Source organism: Tetrao urogallus (genome assembly GCF_951394365.1).
Source record: "Tetrao urogallus genome assembly, chromosome: 8".
In the NCBI taxonomy this organism is placed as follows: Eukaryota; Metazoa; Chordata; class Aves; order Galliformes; family Phasianidae; genus Tetrao; species Tetrao urogallus.
In genome coordinates, this window is record NC_136821.1 from 22,559,033 (window position 1) to 22,579,134 (window position 20,102).

The window sequence follows — 20,102 nt, forward strand, 5'->3', positions numbered from 1 at the left end:
AAAAACTGTTACTCAGCACAATGATTTTGTGAAGAAGAGCTGGAAGAGGATATTTTGACGCTGAAAAATTATCCAGCTTAAGCAGTTGCACTTGTAACCTGGATATTATGAAGATTTTGAAATTCAAATACTATGTAAAGAGATGAAAGCCTGAAGTCAACAATGCAACACACAGCTTCTAGGAAATCCAGACCAACTGATAGCACAACTGTCTCACACCTGTGATGGTTTCAAAAGTACTTTCTAAAAAACAAAAAAAAGAAAAAAAAAAAGAGCCTCTAAGAGAAGATTAAATACTAAGGAGAATAGCTACTACACAGTAATAAGCTGACAGGAGAAAAAAGGCGTCATGAAATTGACAACTGCATCCTACATAATTCCACAGCACAATATAATCCTGGTTTTGTTGTGCTCCCAGGGGTTACCTCCAAATGTACATATTCTGAAATTTATAGATATGCTATGAAATGCATTCTTTTCAAGAATTCAAAGCTGCCAGCCCTTTTCACTGGGAAAGAAAGAAGAATTGCATTATCTTAATTATTAAGAGTTAACATTTATTATCATTTTCATACTTCATCAGCATCAAAAAATTTCATAAACATTTTTCTGCACAGGTGCAGATCTAACCACTAACTGGGCATCCATGATAATTTATGCCTTTAAGTCTTCAACCCTCATAGGTCACAATAACTGGATTAAAGCTTTGCTTCTAAAAATGAAGATTTTATTTGTTTCCCACTTTTAAAACAAAACAAGTGCGAATGCAGATAGCTAACAAAAAGCATGCTGCTTAGGTACCTACAAGATTGCTTTCCTTCTTCCATTCTTTTGTTCACTCATCCTCTCACCACGTCCCTAATGCTTACAGAGGATCTGCATAGCTGTGGCATGGCACCACTGCTTGTGGGTCCCAATGAACACCCAGCCAGAATAGTGGGCTGACTAGTGAGTAGGAGGGATAACACATGAAGGTTTGTGAGGATTCTGAGCTCTAAAACGAAGGACAGAAGGAAGGGCAAAAGCTTTCCTGTGTGCTGCTTGCTATATCATGAAGATAAAGTTGTCTGTCCCCTCTGCTCTATTTGTGTCCTGGATCAGTCTCTCTCTTTAGGGAGGCCAGCAAGATCCTCTGGTGTAGGCTGATCCCTTCACATTTTAAGGCTTGCAGTGACTGTTAGAAAAAGCTTGTGAAGCAGATTTAAAAAAATTATCCAAAAATCTCGTAGTCTGGCACTTACCTTCCTATTGTAGTGCATAGACAACAGGACAGAAAGAGCATCTGAGGCTACAGATGCAGACACAGCTTTAAGAGATTTGTTTAACACCCAGAGCAGCAAGATAGCTAACTCATCAGAAGAGCTGAGAAGGTGTTGGGCAAGCACATATGCTCTGTCCTTTCAAATAGACATTCAGTATTCTTTTTGATTTCCCACCATGCTGCCAGCAGTTGCATTTTCTCAGGCTGTGCATGGCTCAGAGAACTCAAGGAAGCTATTTTATCCAGTCTCTTTCCTGAAAGGGCCAATGCCTTAAAGGCATAATTAAGTCCTAAGCACATAATATTTAGTGACATTTAGTGAAGCATGTCATCTTTGGCAAACTGCCATAGTAGAGGAAACAGCAAGCAGACAATCATATTTGCATTGTTCTTTCAGTTATTTTGTAATTTTTTGTAATTGTATTGTCAGCAAATGCAGAATAAAGTATTGGATGAAATACACCAGTTAACAGACTGAACTAATTATACTGATGCATTGAACAGCACTAATATATTTTGTAACAAGCACTGTTTGGTGACAAAAATAATCTCTTTAATCTACACAAAATTCTTTATTTCCACTACATTTGTGTGGTTTGAACTGCTTACAAGCACACAGCCTGACAAACGAAGCACTTATCACAGATTCAGAGCAGCACTGCAGCACCCAACTCAGCTCTCTCCCTCACCCGGCTGCACTCCCCTCCACAAATTCACTCCTCACTGATTCTTAAAGCAGCAGGATGCAGGAGCCAAACCAGACAAAGCTGAAGTGTGAACACCTTTGCTCCCATGTTACATCACAGTAGTCACAAGAAACATCATTTTATCCTGTCAGAGCCATGATTCAAGGCAGGCAGAAAAACCAATGGATTCTGGCCAACCCAAGCAAGAATGAGAAGTCTTTTGTCATCCTTCATAGCAGTATGCAGAGTTCAGAGGTCTTGTAGCAATTATTCTAATTATTATCTAACATACGGAAGGAACAACTCAAAAGCAAGAGCTGGGGAAAACTGGAGAACGAAAAACCCTTCTCTTTCAGCCTAGAGGCTGACGTTCATGCATTGGATAGCTCCCATAAAATTCCTCTCTGAAGTCCTACCTCTAGGAGTACAGAGCTCCTCCTGTAACCGCAAGCCAGCTGTTGTCATGATTCCTTTAGTACAATGACCCAGCAGTTCCCACACCCTCAATGAACAGCACACACAGAATTTACAACTCTAGCTTCTTTGATGTGCCCCATGAAACTCAGTGGTTGGCCAAACCAGCCTCTCTAGACCCCACCACCAGAATTCCCATTTGTTTTACCACATGTTTCACTGACACAGGGGAGAAGCTGTCCCTCAAAAGTAACCCACCCAGATGCTCTCAACTCCCAGCCCATTGTTGATGCCTTTACTTTGGCACATTGCAATGAAGGCCTGGAGTCTCTTCCAATCTCTTCCCTCTCTACTTTCTGGGATTTTTGACTTCTGAAATTCCTCTATAAAGACCTTATCTAAATTTTTGTTAGTGCACCATCAATTTTATTCCTTATTTAAGTTGCAACATCTCTAGAGCAACAGCTGTTTCTGTGGGTTTCTTTATTAGCAGCATAATAAGCTTCAGCTTGCTGGATCGTGAGGCATTATTATTTATTTTTTTTAACACAGTAGTAAAGCTACCATCAAATGTCATTTTGTTATAAACTGTTAATAATCAGGATTTTATTCTCACTGTTCAAAAGAATTAGATTACAATTCCTGTTTTTTACATACAACCTTTGTATAATCAAGATGTTATAATCACAATATAATTGTATAATCAATAGATATCAAGATGTTATAATCACAATACAATCAAGAGAATTAGGCAAAGTAAACAATGATCACAAAAGAGAATAAGTGGAAGAGCTTACCCTTCGGCTGAGCTCTCCAGAAGACACCAAGAGAGGTGATCTCCAGAAGAGATCCTTCCCCTCTGGCAGACAGCTCTTAAATAGGTCTAGGAGGGGTGCAGCCAGTCTCCACCCCTTCCGGCAGCACAGGTGAATTGCCTTCACCTGTGCTCCTCTGGCTGACTCATGGCTCACCTCAGGTGATTAATCAGAGGTTCAGGCCATGACTCAGCAGTTCCCATACAACCTTCAAACCACTATCTCATCCCAAAGATAACAATTTATCACCTTATCTTGTCCAGTATAGAGGAGATGCTGCCAATTTTTTTTTTTTTTAATCAGAAATACTTCACGCAGTGAATTAGACACTGATTTCTGTGGTTTTGATTCCCATTTAATAGATTTAGATCAAACCATTTGGTATTAATTTCCTTTTTTTTTTTTTTAAATGTAGTTTGTCACAGTTGATGTTTACCTCCCTGAACTCTTAACTTCAGAGTTCATCACAAATGGCAAAGTAAGTGATACTGAAAACATTGCTTCACTATTTTGATGGTTCGGTATATAATCATACTTTCATTTCACCTTTGCCTGTAGTGCTGCACAATTATCTCTGTAGTATTTACTAAGCTTTGTTCTAACCTATTGCTCACATACCTTATTTTCTTCCTCTCTGATGCAATCCAGGACATAAAAGGTCAGCTGTGCATATTATATTGCAAGGTTTCTGGTATTTCCTTCCTTTGAAGATGTAGGTTAAAAGAAAAATAACGTTAGCCACAATGACTGTTCAAATTCAGAACTCTTCATTTACTTTCCTTTGGTTCAAATGGTCTGCAAGACTGAAAAGAGCTGTCAGCTCCATTAAAGCGCAAAATCATTTAAAGCAAAAGATAGGCAGAGCATTTTGTAAGTACCATGAAACAAAACTGATACCTTCTGTGGCACATTGCTACCAGCAGTATTCCCTTGACACAAAAAACCTTTCATCTCCACCTAACATCCAAACACAGTGCAAGCAGTAATATATTTTTTTCCCCGTTATTCATTGAAGTCTGAGTAGGACTATGCGCTTACATGACAATCTAACAGTAATAGTTCTTTGAATTTTACTTTTAAAAGGGGAGGGGACAACAAAGCAGTCGGGATGCAAGTTTTCTGAAGAGTGGGAAATGTACAGAAGCATTAAGACAAAAAGTTTTTCAACTTCTTCCATTGTTCTCTCCAGAACCAATAATTTGATTATGGAGTAACCTCCTATTTTAATGCTTCATCAATGTTTAGGGCATTTATGTCTTGCTCTAATTTTAATCAGTTTTATAGGGTAACTCAAAATATCTGAATTTTAGCCAATTTACACGAACCCACTCTATAAAACTCGATTCATTACTCAACTTGTTTGGAATGCAACTATTTTTTCTTTTTTCCCTCTTCTCAGCTTTAAGCAGCTTTCTTCAGCACCACCCACAACTGCAAACACTCCACTAAGCTGCCCTATGCAGAGACAATATTCCTACCTCTTCTGGGACACAGTAGCAAAGCCAGTTAAGAGATGCACATAAAACAAAGTTGAAAACACATTCCTTGAATAAGCACTTTCTAGTTTGCCTTACTCTGTACCTTATAAAACACAGGCACACCATTTAACTGCAACTGTTTGGAGGCAGGAAACTTAAAGATATTCCAGACAAACACTATGTGTCCTGGACCTGAGCTTCATAGAAGTGCATATAAAGCAAAGGTGCGGAATTGAATACCTCCAGGTGGAAAAAAATTATACCCATTGACATTTATTGATGCTTGTTGAATGTTTCTAGAGACTAACAATGGATGCAAGCACAGTGAGGTTGTGGCTCCCATGCACAACTAATGGTGTCCACTATATTGAAGAACAGTGCTTTGTAGCTGCGAGTCTGCTCTATTGCGTTATTGTGGTCTTTATATCTGTTGCTGTTTCCACAGAAGTAAATAAGGAGGTATTACATTCAGGCATCCAAAGTATTTTTAAGAAACAGCTATTAGCACTGTGACTGGTGTTTTAATGTTTTACCAGATAATATTTTCAGCCTGCTGGTTATATTATTTCTGAAAATTGACTTGTGAACTGAAAAATCTCTCAGCTAGAAGTCTACTTTAAAGAACTTCTTTATTTTGCTTGTATAGTATTCTTATGGGTATAAAATGGAATCAACCTTTATCTGATTTCCAAGGCAGTGAAGGGGAATGGCACCCAGGAGGATTCTCTCTCACTGCTTAGAAGATAAATCTGAGCGCAGATCTTTGTCACAGTCAAGCTGTAGGCTTTCCTCATGAAATGCTGCTAAGATCAGTATGGAGTGGAGGAAATGGGACAACACTATTGAAAACCAGGATATATGTTCAACACAATTGGAGTGAAAGAACACAGTGCTGGATCTGTGCTAGAGTTTTAACTATTTATTAATTCTTATAAGCACAGGAAAGAAAACTCATTTTCTTTGAATATGTGAATGTTGTAGATGTTGCCAATAGCAGTTTAGTTGAAACAGCTGTGTGTGACAGTGCAATGATATTTGAATGGTGACATTAGTATAACCAAATGCATAGCAATAAAAACAAAAAGAACATGCACTGAAACAGCCCAGAGGACTGACTAGTTTGCTAAAACACTTAAATAAAAGTTCTGAGTGTAAAAACCTCCACCATAGTTCAATTACCTCTTCATTTCCCAACAGTGAGTGTTGAATGCTTTAAATCAGCAGCCTACATTCTACTTACTCAGAAAAAGTCAAATGGGGATACTTCTGGAAAACTGACAAAAAGTCAGGTGAGGTTATTTTACAGTTTATCCACTCCTTGGGTAGTTTTTTTATGAGAACCAGGAAAGGAGATAATATGCTGCACGTAAATCAAAGCTGAAATCTCACCTCTGGTCAGTCTAATTGTTTTGTGTTTCCCCTAAGATTAGACCTCATTTTCATAGCTTGAATTACTTGCTGCATCTGAGTGTTCAGCCTACATTCCAAAACCGTAACTTGCTTTACAAGGATATTATTTCACAGCAATGCTGATTTCATCACACACAAAGGCACTGAAGACAGCTAAGCACATTAGAGGTATGAGGGCTGACAATGTGCAGAAGTTCCTCAATGCACACAATTAAAAAGGGGCCACTGGATGGCTGAATTGAAAGATTTAACATGTATTCAAACAAGAAAAAAAAGTATATTTAGTATTTTTTTTCCTTGGATATTTAGCACAGCTGGTGAGACATTGGCTAGAAGCCTAAGGTAAGCTGTGGCTGTGTAACAAGTGGCTGCTTACTGAAGCAAGCAAGCATGGATGATCCAGCACATCTTAGTTCCTTAGAGATAGTTCTCTTCTTTAAGGAGGATTACAAAGATAGTATTTTTCTCAGGTTGCTCTATAGTACTAGACATTGCCCAACTAATGAAAGATCTTTGGAAATCATAGAATCACCAAGGTTGGAAAAGACCTAAAAGATCATCCAATCCAACCGTTCACCTATTCCCAATAGCTCCCACTAAACCATGTCCCTCAGCACAACATCCAGCCTTTCCTTGAACACCCCCAGTCTCGGTGACTCCACCACCTCCCTGGGCAGTCCATTCCAGTGCCTGATCACCCTTTCTGAAAAGTAATACTTCCTCATGTCCAGCCTGAATCTCCCCGCTGTAGCTTGAAGCCATTCCCTCTGGTCCTATCACTAATGACACGAGAGAAGAGGCCGACCCCCAGCTCACTACAATCTCCCTTCAGGAAGTTATAGAGAGCAATGAGGTCTCCCCTGAGCCTCCTCTTCTCCAGGCTGAACATTCCCAGCTCCTTCAGCCTCTCCTCATATGGCCTGTGTTCCAGACCCCTCACCAGCTTTGTTGCCCTCCTTTGAACACGTTCCAGGGCCTCAATATCTTTCTTGCAGTGAGGGGCCCAAAACCGGACACAGTACTCCAGGTGCGGCCTCACTAGTGCTGAATATAGGGGAACAGTCACCTCTCTGCTCCTGGTTGCAACACTGTTTTTGATGCAAGCCAGGATGCCATTGGCCTTCTTGGCCACCTGGGCACACTGTCGGCTCATGTTCAGCCGAGCATCAATCAATACCCCCAGGTCCGTTTCCTCTACACAGTCCTCCAGCCACACCGCCCCAAGCCTGTAGCGTCTCCTGGGGTTGTTGTAGCCGAAGTGCAGGACCCGGCATTTGGCCTTGTTGAACCTCATCCCAAATCATCAACATCCCATCATCAAATGACAATAAGACAAGAGAGATGAAACCCTTGGCCTTCAGCTTAAACTCACTGACGGTGACTGAAGTCCCTTAACTGGCAACACCTGCCTTGAAGGTAAAGTCACTTGCAGTTAAATTAGTATAGCAATAAGTGCTCTAAGAAGTTATATTCATTTTATTACCAGAAATTGTCTCAATGCCCAGATTCCCACTTCAGTGGAAAGGAAGAATTTATATAAAACTTTAGAAATTCATACTCCAGGGTCAACTAGTGTTTTCATTCTGATAATTTGGAGGTGTACAGAAGAAATCAGAAAAATACCAATTATAACAGGAATGAGTTGGAGATGTGTCACGGAGTTGACCAGATCAATCTATGTCCGTGACAGGGGCGACAGGCCTCTGCCCTCCCCCCCCACCCCAGTCCCACAAAAAAAATGGGAAGGAAGGAAGGGAGGAAAAGAGCAGCGGCAACAATCTATGGAGGAAAACTTATTTTACTATAATATCGGAATACAAAATAACACAATATATACAATTTAATTGAAATTGAGATTAATAAATCAGACAAGATGAGAGAGAGAGAGTTCCCGGGACCGATTCAAACCTGAAAAGCTTGGAATGGCCAGGAAAGCACCCTCCAGCACCCACTGCCAGGCAGCAAGAGAGCGCCCCCCCCCCACCCGGAAGGCCCAGATCCCGTGACTTCTGTAATGTACAGGGATAGGTACTTGGAATTGGGGCAGTGACACTTTAATGCCCTGTATACTACATGATGTTTTGATGTGGAATACTGAAATCCAAAAACAAAAAAAAAAAAAACAAAATCATAGAACCATGACATTCCACCCCTTATTCTACATCGTTACATCATGCTTAAAATATATATACATATATACAAACAAACAAAAAATGATTAAAATGCACACATGGCTATATATATATATATGTACATAGAATTAGTAACTGCACTCCCCCGGCATCAAGTTTCCTTGTGGTACACACTGAACATCCCCATTCTTCTGCATTACCCACCAAGTGGATCCTGGTCCCTGGGCAAAAACTGTACCACGGAGAGGTTTGCCCTTTCCAGAAGCTGGAAGAACCCAAACTGCCTTTCCTAACATGTTCTTTACATGTACAACAGGGACTTTATCTCCCTCTACGGTATGTAGGGAACTGGATTGGTTAGGACCATCACGATTGATAGATCCTCTGGTATTGACTAACCAGGTGGCTTCTGCCAAATATTTCTCCCAGTGCTTAAATGCTCCGCCACCCAGTGCTTTTAGCATCGTTTTTAACAATCCATTGTATCGTTCAATTTTACCAGAGGCTGGAGCATGATAGGGAATATGGTAAATCCACTCAATGCCATGATCTCTGGCCCAAGTATTTATAAGAGAATTTTTGAAATGAGTCCCGTTATCTGACTCAATTCTTTCCGGGGTGCCATGTCGCCACAGGACTTGTTTCTCCAGACCCAGTATGGTGTTTCGGGCGGTAGCATGGGGTACTGCATATGTTTCGAGCCACCCAGTGGTTGCCTCCACCATAGTAAGCACATAATGCTTACCATTGCGAGATCGTGGCAAGGTGATATAATCAATCTGCCATGCCTCCCCATATTTGTACTTTTGCCATCGCCCTTCCTCCCAGAGAGGTTTCATCCTCTTGGCTTGTTTGATGATGGCACATGTTTCACAGTTATGAATAACCTGTGCAATGGCATCCATAGTTAAGTCCACCCCTCGGTCTCTAGCCCATTTGTATGTTGCATCTCTCCCTTGATGACCTGAGGTCTCATGGGCCCACCGAGCCAGAAATAATTCACCCTTGTTCTGCCAGTCCAGGTCTATTTGAGCCACCTCAATTCTGGCAGCTCGGTCTACCTGATGGTTATTTTGCTGTTCTTCAGTAGCCCAACTTTTGGGCACATGAGCATCTACATGACGCACCTTTACAACTATAGTCTTTGTTCGGGCAGCAATGTCTTTCCACAGTTCAGCAGCCCAAATAGGTTTACCCCTTCTTTGCCAGTTATTTTGCTCCCACTGCTGTAACCACCCCCATAAGGCATTTGCTACCATCCACGAGTCAGTGTAAAGATAGAGCATTGGCCACCTCTCCCGTTCAGCAACATCTAAGGCCAGTTGGACAGCCTTTACCTCTGCAAATTGGCTTGATTCTCCTTTCCCTTCAGTGGCCTCTGCAACTTGTCGTGTGGGGCTCCACACAGCAGATTTCCATCTGCGATGCTTTCCCACAATACGACACGATCCATCTGTGAACAGGGCATATTTCTTTTCATTCTCTGGTAGTTCATTGTATGGTGGGGCTTCTTTAGCACGTGATACTTCTTCTCCTGCTGGTGTTCCAAACTTTTTACCTTCAGGCCAGTCCATGATGACCTCTAGGATTCCTGGACGGCTGAGGTTTCCCATCCGTGCTCGTTGTGTAATCAGTGCAATCCACTTACTCCAAGTGGCATCAGTAGCATGATGGGTGGAGGGAACCTTTCCTTTAAACATCCAGTTCAGCACTGGCAGTCGAGGTGCCAGAAGGAGCTGTGTTTCAGTACCGACTACTTCGGAAGCAGCCCGAACCCCCTCATATGCAGCTAAGATCTCCTTTTCAGTTGGAGTGTAGCGCTCTTCAGACCCTCTGTACGCCCGACTCCAGAATCCCAGGGGTCGGCCTCGTGTCTCTCCTGAGGCTCTTTGCCACAAACTCCAAGTGGGACCGTTCTCTCCAGCAGCAGTATAGAGGATGTTCTTTATACCCTGTCCCGTCCGTACTGGCCCTAGGGCCACAGCACGGGCTATCTCCTGTTTAATCTGTTCAAAAGCCTGCTGCTGCTCAGGGCCCCATGTAAACTCATTTCTCATTCGCGTCACATAATAAAGGGGGCTTACAATGAGGCTGTAGTTTGGAACATGCATTCTCCAAAAGCCCACTGCACCCAGAAAAGATTGTGTCTCTCTTTTGCTAGTGGGTGGAGACAGAGCAGTGATTTTGTCGATCACATCTGTTGGGATGTGACGACGGCCATCTTGCCACTTTATACCTAGGAACTGAATCTCCTGGGCAGGTCCTTTCACTTTGCTTCGCTTAACAGCAAAACCAGCACTCAGAAGAATTTGGATCATTCGCTCTCCTTTTGTAAAGACTTCTTCTGCTGTATCGCCCCACACAATGATGTCATCAATGTACTGCAGGTGCTCAGGAGCACTGCCCTGTTCCAATACAGTTTGGATCAACCCATGGCAAATGGTCGGGCTGTGTTTCCACCCCTGGGGCAAACGGTTCCAGGTATACTGAATGCCCCTCCATGTGAAAGCAAACTGTGGCTTACATTCTTTGGCCAAAGGAATGGAAAAGAAGGCATTAGCAATGTCAATGGTGGCATACCATTTGGCCGCTTTTGACTCCAGTTCATACTGGAGTTCTAACATGTCCGGCACAGCAGCACTCAGTGGGGGTGTGACTTCATTCAGGCCACGGTAGTCCACCGTCAGCCTCCATTCTCCACTGGCTTTACGCACTGGCCATATGGGGCTGTTAAAAGGCGAGTGAGTTTTGCTGATCACTCCCTGGCTCTCTAGTTGACGAATCAACTTATGAATGGGGAGCAAGGAATCCCTGTTGGTGCGGTACTGCCGCCTGTGCACCGTTTTTGTAGCAATCGGTACGTGTTGCTCTTTTACTCGCAGCAGCCCCACAACAGATGGATCTTCTGACAGGCCAGGCAAAACAGACAGCTGCTTAATGTTGTCTATGTCCACAGCAGCTATTCCAAAGGCCCATCGATACCCCTTAGGATCCTTGAAATGCCCCCTTCTGAGATAATCAATACCTAGTATACATGGAGCCCCTGGGCCCGTCACAATAGGATGTTTTTGCCAGTCCTTACCAGTGAGGCTTATCTCAGCCTCCAACACAGTCAATTCTTGAGAGCCCCCCGTCACTCCAGAAATATGGATTGATTCTGTCCCTTGGTGACTCGAGGGCATCAGAGTGCACTGTGCACCAGTGTCCACCAGTGCCTTATATTTCAGTGGTTCTGATGTGCCAGGCCATCGAATCCACACAGTCCAATATACTCTGTTATCCCTTTCCCCCTCCTGACTGAGGGCAGGGCCCCTCTATTCATTACCTGTGGTAACTGGAGCAACTGCACTGGTGGTTGATCTGCTTTGTAATTCTTTCACCCGGGCTCGTAGTACAGGAGTAGGTTGACCGTGCCACTTCCCCATGTCTTCTCCATGGTCACGTAGGTAATACCATAAGGCAATTCGCGGTGTATTACCCCTTACTTGAGCCGGAGAGCGTTTGCTTCTGACAGCTGAGATCTTTGATGGTGCACGTGAGAAGGAAGGTTCATCGTCTTTAGTTAGGTGGGCTCGCATCATCTCCTTCATCTCCTTGATCTCCCTCATTAGACTCTTTTGATTATCCTGGTCTTCATCAAGCGTCTCTGATACTGCTACAGGTTTGTCACGGTTAATCAGTTGAGACATTTGCTGCCGCGTTTCATTCAGTTGGTCCGTCACTTTTGAGATAGCAGCTACAGCAGCATGAATGGGGGATAGCAACTGTTGATAGTTTTGGAGCGTAAGAATTAATTCATAAATTAAGGGCGTTCTCTGTTGTTCGTTGTATCTGTCACACGCTGACATTAGTGTAGAGGCATATTTGTCCGGCGCTGTTGTCACGAGTTTCTGCCATATCTCAGGCGTTGTCCTCACTCTTTCAGGGTCGCGGTTTTGTTGTGGTAGGTTAGGAACAAAGTTAGGGTCATACAACATTTCCACCACGCCTATTTCCCTCAAATACTGGATACCCTTTTCAACTGTATCCCATTTTTTCATCGCAATCTTCAAACCGTTTTTGAAGGGATACTTTTCCTTCACGGCTGTTAACACTCGTTCCCAGAGGGAGGCAGTGTCATCCGAACACCGACTAATTCCTCTATCAATAGCTGGATCTCTGGCAATGGCACCTAGCTGGCGAGCTTCATTACCATCCAGAGATAAGCTATGGGCCCCACTGTCCCAACAGCGAACCAACCAGGAAACAAGACTTTCATTCGGGTGCCGTGTAAACTCCTTTCTTGAACCTTGGATTTCAGTCATCTTTAGAGGCCGGCGAGTAGTAATAGAGATTTCCTCTTCATCACTCTCTTCTGCATGTCTCTTAGTTTTCCCTTTTGCCTTTCGCAATGGTGGTGGTTCTGAGGAGGGCCCCTCGCCTGGATCTTCCTCTGCCTCCTCCTCCTCCTCTTCTCTTTTTCGTTCAAGACGCGAAGATACTCGTTTCCATTTCTTGCCCTCCACAGGAGCAACTGGTATTGTTACTGGTGTCTCCTGTGATCGATCAGATTTGACTTGGGGATTTTCCCCTTTGGCTTGAACCTCAGCTCGGAAACTCTCTCTCTCCAGAATGGTATTATATAGGGCACGGTAAGCACAAGCCAAACCCCAAATAAGTTGTACCTCCTTAGATTTATGTAAGCCGCATAGTCCCTGACTCAGATACTGGCTTAGTTTCTCAGGATCCCACAGGTGTTCAAGAGTAAAATCCCATGACACTGCGGGTCCCCACGCTTCTAAAACCTTTCCTAAACCTCTCCATATTCCCTGCCAGTCATCATTCTCTAGTTTTGGAGGAGACTCCTTCCCCTTATTACGAATGCATAGGAATATATTCAGGAAAATTGATGACATGCACACGCACACCAACATGAGTATTAATTCAGGATTCAAAAAACGTTTGACAAACCGAGAAGAAAACCCGGAGACTGGTCTGAACATCGTGTTGTTTGTAAAATTAGCTATTCCATTTGGGATGTAGCTGTTTGTGAAATTAGCCATTCCTTCTGGGATGTAGTTGTTTGTGAAATTAGCCATTCCTTCTGGGATGTAGATGTCAAAGTTCAAATCATACCACATTGCAAATAGGTAAAACATAGGTGTCTCCATCAGTGTCATTAGGTACCTATATATGGTTGCAATTCCACAACACATAATTATGAGCTGGATTATTGGCCAGTAGGTTGTGAATAACACCATTGCTTTTAATCCTTTACCCAGCACCCCCACAATAACGAGTGGGTTCATCAGTGGTGCCTGCTAAAAAGGGGTTAATGAATTGAAGCTAACAAGAGGAAGGGGAAAAAAAAGGCACTACACAGACGAAGTAGTGCTCAAAGTTTACAAATATCCCAGAACACTGGCAGTACACCTAATCTTTCAAGGTCAGGTTTTCCAGCACAGAAACCTGAACTACTGATAATGCTCCCTAACGAAGCTCTCTAAGAGCAGAGAGAAAAAGAGATTCTTTCTAAAAGCTAAAAAGTAGCGTTGCCCCACGTTGGGCGCCAAAAATCTGTCACGGAGTTGACCAGATCAATCTATGTCCGTGACAGGGGCGACAGGCCTCTGCCCTCCCCCCCCACCCCAGTCCCACAAAAAAAATGGGAAGGAAGGAAGGGAGGAAAAGAGCAGCGGCAACAATCTATGGAGGAAAACTTATTTTACTATAATATCGGAATACAAAATAACACAATATATACAATTTAATTGAAATTGAGATTAATAAATCAGACAAGATGAGAGAGAGAGAGTTCCCGGGACCGATTCAAACCTGAAAAGCTTGGAATGGCCAGGAAAGCACCCTCCAGCACCCACTGCCAGGCAGCAAGAGAGCGCCCCCCCCCCACCCGGAAGGCCCAGATCCCGTGACTTCTGTAATGTACAGGGATAGGTACTTGGAATTGGGGCAGTGACACTTTAATGCCCTGTATACTACATGATGTTTTGATGTGGAATACTGAAATCCAAAAACAAAAAAAAAAAAACAAAATCATAGAACCATGACAAGATGTTTACAGCTTCCTAAAGAATTTGTGCCCAAATATTCATCCCATTATAATTCTCAGACGCTAAAATGCATTTCAAGAAAATAAATTATTACAGTGCAGGAAATGAAAAAAAATCTTGAGTAGGCTGCTAATAAAGGAGGTAGGGGAAGGAATCAAAATATGTCACTAGCATTAACAAATTTGCAGAACAATGTCTTCTTTCCAAGGTTCAAGACCTTAATACATAAGACAAAGCACTTTTAGCATGAACCAGAAGAAAACTGTAAATGCCAGCATACTCAATCTGTGACCAAGCAACTCTATTCCTCCTAGCTAGAGCATTTTTTTTTTACTTCACAGTTAAGTAAACACTCCACAGAAGCATCAGGTGCAATGGAATAGAGAAAAATACTTAAGGAGTTATACATCCAGCAGCATTTAAGTTAGGTTTGCAACACCTGAAAGCAAATATGCCAGGTTAGGTGTTAATCGGTTTAGACGTTAATCAGTTTAGACACTGAAGAAAAAAATTTAAAGTACCTTTGATACTTTGATGTGTTTAAGACATCCTAAAAATTTGGCAAATCTACTCTAAAGTTTTGAAATAAACCAGTTACGTAGGTCACCCAGAAGTAACGCTTCCTATTTACTTCTGTGGAAACTACAACAGATAATAAGAGCACAATAACACCATTTGATAGAGCAAATTCTCAACTACAAAACAGTTTCTCAATGCCATCACCACTATTAGTTAGGCATTTTTGCCAGTGGTGAACAAGAGCCTGCACGCCGCATTCTTAATCCACATGGTGGGTGACCCACTGTTTTGCAGCTGTTATGACAGTTATCCATGCAGTTCTTTGTTTCACCAGCTCAAACAGATGGAAGTCAAAAGGTCCCAAATCCAGATTATAGAGTGGGTGTCATAGGACATTCCAGTCAAAAATGGGCAAAATGCTTCATGGTATTCATTCTGGCGTATGGCCTAGCTTTATTGGGTTGCAGGAGAAAGGTTGCCTTTTTCTCTGGCCTGATTCTAGAACTTGCTTAGAATAGCTTAGTCAGCACTGTGATGTAACGGAGTTAATGGTTTGTCTGATTTCAGGAAATCCAAAAGGATTGCTCCTTTCCTATCCCAACAGACAGTGCACACCACTTTACCTACTTTACCTTGAACATTTTCTTCATTGAGGAATTCATACGTTGTCACTTGATGGATTGACATCTCACTAATTTGAGATAATGAGCTGACTGAGATGTTCTTCACTTCATGGTGTGACAACTGTGCATGACCACTTGGAACATGGCTTGTCTTTCACATCTCTGAAATGTACCATACACCATCTCCACTGTTTGGTCTCCACAAAAATTTAGTAAGCACTGAGGAAAGTAATGAGTGACATTTTTTCTGCATGGAGGAATTAAATACACCTTTGCTTCATACTCACTTCCATGTCAAATGCCATTTTGTCATACTGCCCCTCTGCTGCCATCTGTCACACAGCAATAACATGTAATGGAGTATTGGTGGGAAGGTCCAATCTCTACTGCCATACTGATGGCCACCTCTGACACTGTGGGCCAACATAATAAAAAGCACTACTTCCCAAGCAGCTCTCCTACATATGCTCATATTCTGTCCATCAAGATGACAGATAACATCCAAAGTTTCATACAATTAAGCTATTTTTAAATTGTAAGCCACTAATCATTACTTGATTACCCATTACCATATAATGAAATTAAGAAAACAACACTGAGCATTTAATAAAACATAAAATAGATTAGCAATTAAATGCACAATTGTTCTATTGACTTCTTGAACCAGACTTAATGAACCAGAATGACAGACTGGGAGAGCTATTTCACAGTCTTAGAACACTATTCATCAATAACTGATGAAGAGACACTTAAGAGGATTTGGGGCACTCTAAAATTATTAGAATGAAGAAAAATATAGGTTCATTGAGGAAGTTCACATTATAATGATGTCAAGATACAGGATGTAGCGTATTCTTAAAAATCTACAGGTGTAAAGATGAACAGCATGGATCAATTAATGAACCGAGCGACGGGAGGTTTAGGGGCTCAGATTAGACAAATATCCTAAGAAAAACTAACAGTTTAGGAGTAATCAGATCCCAAAAGATAACATGGGTCAGATCTGTGGCAACTCATTCAGCAAAAGGTTGGACTTATTTGTTTGGTTGCTTTTTTTTTGGGGGGGGGGGGGGGGGAAGGGGGGAGGAGTGCAATTTATTTGTTTCAAATCCAACTGAAGTTGCCTGCTCCATGCCACAATTCAGCAGCATGGGGTGGACCAAACTGAGTACCAAAATTGTAATTACAAAGAGAGCATTCATGTTGCTTTAGCATCGCAACCCCCAAGGATCAGGAAATAAGGCAAGTGGCTCAGCATTACAGCTATTAGATAGCAATCCTTTATGGAGGTTCAGTTCCCTGGTCAAAACACAGCACCCTGTCAGACAAGCACATTAACTTATATAAATTAAGCTGTAACATGATTTCAGTTCACCAGATGGTGGTATTAGTTTAATGCTTACACAGTACCTCATGTTTCAGTGATGTTTATTATCTGCCCCAGTATATTTTCTTCAAGTGTTGGATACATCAGGAATCAGAACTGCACTATTTCTTTCTCCTTTAGTTTCTTTTGATGAAAATCATTTTCTAAAGTCTGCTGCAGATAGCATACTATTTCTGTATGAGATGGTCTATTTACACATTATACAACAACAACAAAAAACCCTTTCCACATTGTTATGTTTTATTTCAATACAGGCTTATAATTTGAGGTAATGCAAGAGGGAATTGAACTCCATTCTTTGGAAAAAATGGAAAAAGAAAAATATTTGAGAAAATACCAAAGCATGAAAAAGCCTCATCTACTCCCAAAGTTCCTAAATATGTCCTCTTAAGAAAACCATCCTGCCTCTTCTCACCCTCAAAATCACCACCCACAACCAAGGACTGATAAATATTAAGTGAGGAAAGCCATCTAAGTACAGAGCACAATTATGAAGGATTTCTTTCAGAAGAGGTACAAGTTTTCAGTCTATAATAGCAAGCCTTGATAATATTCAAATACAATACTCTGTTATCCAAGTAGACACTGAGTCCCAAAGCAGAGTACTTTGTGTTCCAGGTCTATTTCTTAGTTGCCCAACTGCATGGAGCTGCAAACTAAGCAGTAGCAGCATGAAATATCGTACAATAAAACTAGCAAGACTCATTTTGCATGTGAAGCAGAAAAAAAAAATACACTGATCACTGTGGAGAGCAGTCACACAGCAGAAAACAAAACACTATTTTCATACCCATTTCATATCACAAACATGTAACCATTCAGCAATCACTTGGCAAAAGCCAGACAAAGGCAGGCTTTGTGTTCTCTTGAAGAAAACACAGGGTAATTACACCAAGTTGCCCAAGACACTGCAGTATCTCGTAATGATTAGGCCTTTTGATAATGAATCATCACAGACAGTAGCACTAATCAGCCATAACCCCAAACTTAAAAGGTATTATTCATGCAATCCTTACATTTATTACTGTGTCTATGGATTGCCCACGTATTTTCCGCACCATCATTAAAGTGAAACTGTTATTTTACGCCTATTTACATACTAAGCCCATTAGGTCTTCTGACTGGATCTGGTTCACCATTAACTCTTAAATCTTACCAGATCTTCATCAAGGAAGAACATATGCAAATAATTTTAGAAATACAGGTCTTCAAGCTTTCAAAATCTGAGATCTGAACAATCCAGGGAGACACGAAGGCATTTTTCAAAAGACTAAGAGAAGGATTCTGTTCTAGTCTAGAAAGTACAAAGGCTGCATATATTAGATGTAATTTCTCTCATTACAGAAGGCAGCACAAATCTCGAAGTACGGATAACTACAGAGAATCAAAGAACTGAAGAAAAGGAATTTCTACTAACGTACTCGTACTCTGAAGAGCGACACTTTGTTTAAAGAGCAAAGCCACATTCCACACTCTCCAAATCTCAGTAGTGACATCAAAATTGTTCCAGGAATGGGAAAGCATCTCTATTTGCTGCTCTTACAAACTTCAAGAAAACCAAAATTCAAGCTGGTTAGTTTCAACTCGCTAAAGTCTCCTAAGTCTTTACATGAATAAAAGCAGTCATATGATTTTTCATGCATCTTTCAGTTGTGTAGTCTTGGGTACCCACAGGTAGCATAGAAACAGTAAGGATTTGAAGAGAATACTGAACAGCTGGCAGTTGTTAAAATCAGATAATCACTTCCCAGTTACCCTCTGGAACACAAGACCCAGTATACTTTTCCACTCCTAGGTCAGATTCATGAGGCAAACAGGTGTATGTAACATCCAGCTGTTCAGAGTGATGAGAAATGCAAAGCCTAGCAGTGCCACTTTTAGGGAGTCATGTTACAACAAATTCCTTCATTTTAAGGGTCCTTGCCCTTTTTCTCATCTGATCTTAATGAAGTTTGGCATGGGAGACTCTGAACACTCATTCAAGTTTCTACAAAGTAGAAAGATAATAGAAAACTGAGATTAATTGCTAGTGTTTGCAGTTTCACATTAATCTCTCAAATTACATTCTTCTAAAATGGGCATCCTACACAACACTTTTTGATCTAGATATCCATTCTAAAGAAACTATTTTGTTGTATGGTTTCTGATGTTCAAGATGGATTACAGTAGGCTGCAAATTATTAGGTGTCTGTCCTCGTTCTGTGCTCAAGTGTTTAAACACAAACAGATTTCCAAATTCTCGGATGAAATCAGATGAAATTCCCAGCCTTCTTTATTACACAGGATGGTTATACAGTATCTGAATTCATATGAATAAGGCATTTCTGAAATCTTAATAATTATGCCATCGTGTTCTAGGATTTTAAGGGCATTTCAGTGTTCCTGTTCAATTTGTGAAAGCTGACATGCACTTGTGTACTCACAAAGAGCAAAAGGGAACCATCAAACCCAAAAAAAGGCTTCACACTATTCAGTTCAGGCTGTCAGGACTAACTTAACCTGTCAGAGCCTGGGCAGCCACATGCCTGCTCACAGCCTGCTCTGCCTGCAGTTGGCAGGAGTCCCCAGCAAGCTACAGTACTGCATCCCACAGGATCCTGCCAACTACAATTAGTCATGAGTAGGGCACCTGGGAGATCACTACACAGGGCTGTACTCTTCCTTGCTACAGAGAACAGACCTCCTCAGAGCAGCTGAATTTTCCCTTCTGCTATACTGCTCTGCACCACCCCATGCTTCAAGTCACATTGACTTCATGCATTTTAATTCATCATTCACAATAAATAACGTCTATAGGAGGGGCACACTATGACAGGCATCTTTTTAATTCATGTGCACAGTCCTGCAGTACAGCAACACTTTCAGACTGAATCATGTTTTTATGTCCATGGACACGCACCATTGACTGCTCTCATAGTATTTCAGAAGTCCAATTTAACTCCAGGTTCTTTTTGCATTAGATGCAGCATCTACATTCTTATTCTGTTTCTAGACTTCTATTACTGTTAGTTCAGGAACTCTATTTTTATGTTACCCTGTTAATACACATGCAAAGTATATAGCAGGGATCACATTTTAACACTGTACAAGTCAGAGTGTTTGATAACAAACACTTCTTCCTTACAGTAATTGCTTAGATTCAGCTGAAGGAAAGAAAAGCATTTAAGAATAGAACAAGTATTAGCCACCTGAAAACAGAAGCAAAACTCAAGATGTGCAGTGCTAGGTATCTCTTCAGTCTCCTCTTAATTCCTGGCATTCAAAAAAAAAAAAAAAGAAAAACAACAAAATAGCCTGAAAAACTGAGTCTGACTTATACGCTAAGAA